Below are 3,866 nucleotides of genomic sequence, written 5' to 3'. Positions count from 1 at the left end.
AAAAATCTTCAATAATACTCACTGTTTCGGTCGCACTCGTTCAAATATAGGGGAATATATTGGTGTGAGCGAGACGGTCAGGAGATTGATTGTCAACATGATATCTATCATAAACACCGTTCGAAATGGCCTCATTAAAATCTAAATTTTAAATATATTGAAAGTAATATTACTAATCATTGACGTCGCGCTCAAAATGAAAGAGATAGAAAATTTGACAGTATGGTACTCTTTTGCATGATTGTCATAATTCAAAATAAGAACGATGGCTTGCGTTGTAAACAGGGACTGAAACATGACACGGGCCCCTAGCGTCATCTATATACTTTTCATTGCATCACTTGTAATGCCGTTGAACTACCGCGTGCGTATTTAAAAAAAAAAAACAACATTTTTATTCAAATGACACTCTTAGTGACATCTAGCGACATAGATTTACGGCTGCCAACGGGGTACGGTATTTAGTATGGACTCTGCTGGTCCTTTATAATCGTCCTTGGTTTTATGGTAACAGCTTTCTAGTGGACTATATGTACATAGTTCGCTTAAGCAAATCAATTTATTCTCTATGCATTTCTGGATATATGTAGTACATGTATTGCTTTAGAGTTTGCAGTAGTGGGTAATTCCATTTTCTTTGTGTTTGTTTGTTGCCTTCCACGTGTAAACGAAAGATTACTCGTGTCATATCATCGTTATTCACCCGAGCTCGACTAGATTTGCAAGTCGCGTGGCTGTAAACAACAACACATGTGTTGTGTTCCTCAACGTGACTAGTCGCGTTTAATATTAACTTGACAAATAAGGGCCTGAGTGGCCTTATGTACATACATACATACAATCACGCCTGTATCCCATGAAGGGGTAGGCAGAGCACATGAAACTATTCAAGTTTCAGTGCCACTCTTGGCAAATAAGGGGTTGACAGAAAACGAAACTGTGACGTTGCAGTGACAGGTTGCCAGCCTCTCGCCTACGCCACAATTTAACCCATATCCCACAGTCGCCTTCTACGACACCCACGGGAAGTAAGGGGGTGGTGAAATTCTTAACCCGTCACCACACGGACCTTATGTATAGTATGAATTTTTTGAAACGAACGTTTCTAAACAAAGGTATTGTTCCTTTTGTGTTGAGCGGGAGCTTCTGTATTTGCACGCGCTAAGACAACAAGAAGCAACTGTATCCTGATAATTGTAAGGTTCAAATCTGTACAGCAGCAAATTTGAGATAGATTATTTTGGAAATGTGAAGCGATAGACCACACCGCTATAGGTGCGAAAATACAGCGTTTCTAATACTTTGATACTTGGTGGTGGTGCTGTAAGTAATGAAACACGTATATTATCACTGTTATTTTTTATTAATGATTTTGTTAACAATCAACAATTGTATATAGCAATATATAAATAGTAATTACATAAATATTAGGTACAAGTCTTGATAAATAAAATAACATAAATAACTAAACAAACCGTAAACCGTATTTATAACAAAACATAACAATGGCGGTCAGATTGAAAAACCTTATCAGTGTTTATTGTCACTTTGCGATGACACCTTAAGGTGCCAGGTGCTTATCAACCTTTTAATCGTAGTTTCGCTGTTTAAACGTGTTATTTTTATTATACAGACTGACATATTACCGATGATTATTATAACTATATGTACTATACTTACACCATCAAGTATCAAAGTATTAGAAGCGCTGTATTTTCGCACCTATAGCGGTGTGGTCTATCGCTTCACATTTCCAAAATAATCTATCTCAAATTTGCTGCTGTACAGATTTGAACCTTACAATTATCAGGATACAGTTGCTTCTTGTTGTCTTAGCGCGTGCAAATACAGAAGCTCCCGCTCAACACAAAAGGAACAATACCTTTGTTTAGAAACGTTCGTTTCAAAAAATTCATACTATACCTACACTTAACCCAACTTATACAATAAGACAGTGTTTTTCAAACTTTATGGTGCCACGGCCCATTATGACCTCTCAAATTTTTTCGCGACCCCCATACCTCGTTTCTAATAGTACCTATAACTTACTGCTGAAAGATGTAATAAATTTTATTACATCTTTCAGCACATCGAATCGAATCGAATTTACAAATTTTATAAATAAAAGTTGTAAATTCGATCAAATCTTCGCAAACTCGTCTATTGCGAATAGTACCTATGCGTAGATATGGGTGTACTTTATCACTTATCACTCAGGGGTGAGATGGCTTTCGAGAGGAAGGGTTTTGACACGCGTTATAGAGCTTCAATCAGAATTATTAATGTTTTTACAATATTGTTGCTGATTATGTTACGATATTGAAAGTAGCATATCTTGCCGGTATCTTTGACCACTTAAATGTTATGATCGCAAGTCTGCAAAGAAAGGGACGAAAGCATAATTAGAGAAAAAGATAAAGTTAACGGATTTCTAGCAAAAATTGAGTTGTGGACTACATTTTTACACAGCATGCAGTTTGCGTATGCGTATGCAGTTTGATTATTTCCCTTGCATGGCTAAAATCATTCAAGAAATATCATCAGATATGGTGGAGAGCTTGCAATGTTTAAAAAACCAACTCCAAAGTTATTTCTCAACTGAAACATTGATTGGTGATGGAAAGTTGGATTGTGAATATTTTTTTTAATATTAAGTCCGTTGAGCTGGCCGATCTCAACGCCTCGGTGAAAGAAGCACCATTTCAATTGATGCGTTCTAGGTTAAAAGAATGGCTTTATTTAGTAAAAGAAGCCCTTAAAGTTTTGATCCCATTTGCTACTTCATATTTATGCGAGTTGACGTTTTCAACAAATAAACACAATTTATTTATTTATCATAAAATTAGTTTTTTAAGGTTAACCTTTTAATTTTAAGGAATTTGACTTTTTTAAGTTAAAAAAAACATAACCAGTTTATCTTAAAGCTGAACTTCGCGACCCCCTTGGATAGATGCCGCGACCCCCCTGGGGGTCGCGACCCACACTTTGAAAAACACTGCAATAAGAGACCTGGCAAGTTTGCCAATACTCAGTAGGTAGTGGGTCCTTAGTAGTGGAAAATTTCGCTGGCTTGGTTGAAGTCTTGGTGGCTCAGTTGGCAGAGCGCTGGAATATTGATCCAGAGGCCGTGAGTTCAAGTCTCACCCAAGGCAGACATTTTCCACTTTTAAATTTATTCTAAGCCTAGTGGCATCGATTGCAGACGTTTCTGCTAATCAGAAGTTAAAACTCAGTAGGTATTCAAAATCAATAAAATTCGTGTTAAATGTGTTATGTAACTGGAAACGACGAATAATTTACACACACAACACAGTTAAGAGATAGGTCCCTTAACTGTTCAACATTTTTCATTAGGTCTTCTCTATCATATTTTACTATAATTATGTATTGAAATAGGTAAATTTCCTAGCTAAGCTAGTTGAAATGCAGCTTCCGGCATAGTTAAATACCCAGTATCGTAGAGTTGGCGACACCGCCGGGCCCCGGCCCCGGCCCCGGGGCGCTCAGCGTTATTAAGCTGCATTGTCTTCCGCCTCTAACTGAGAGTATAGTCTACATGTCTAGCGAAAGACAAGATAGATAGCTGTCGACATGTCTAGCCTCGACGAGACAATAGCTATGGACAGATACTAGCTAGTAGCTACAGATCCACGAGATAGCTATCGACGTCGCATGCCTAGGGAGTGCAATACGGGCCGAAATCTGGTAATTCGGCTGGATCCGGCATTCTCCGGTAGATTACAAATTTTACAGTAAGCTTGTAACGGTAATTAAGTACTACTAAGTTTTATTATATTGTTAAAATAGCAAAAAATTATTATCTCATATCACGATAAAAACTTGAATACCTACACTACAATACTACC

General features: G+C 37.5%; 1 non-coding gene across 1 annotated transcript; it reads left to right on the top strand.

The window, feature by feature from the left end:
• Positions 1–3,079: 3,079 nt before the first annotated feature.
• Positions 3,080–3,152, top strand: Trnan-auu. The gene has a single exon. It is a non-coding gene; the product is annotated as a tRNA-Asn (tRNA).
• The last annotated feature ends 714 nt before the right edge of the window (positions 3,153–3,866 follow it).

Source organism: Leguminivora glycinivorella, chromosome 20 (genome assembly GCF_023078275.1).
Source record: "Leguminivora glycinivorella isolate SPB_JAAS2020 chromosome 20, LegGlyc_1.1, whole genome shotgun sequence".
In the NCBI taxonomy this organism is placed as follows: Eukaryota; Metazoa; Arthropoda; class Insecta; order Lepidoptera; family Tortricidae; genus Leguminivora; species Leguminivora glycinivorella.
Note: the sequence above shows the minus strand (reverse complement) of the source record. Positions and strands in the feature narration are given on the sequence as shown.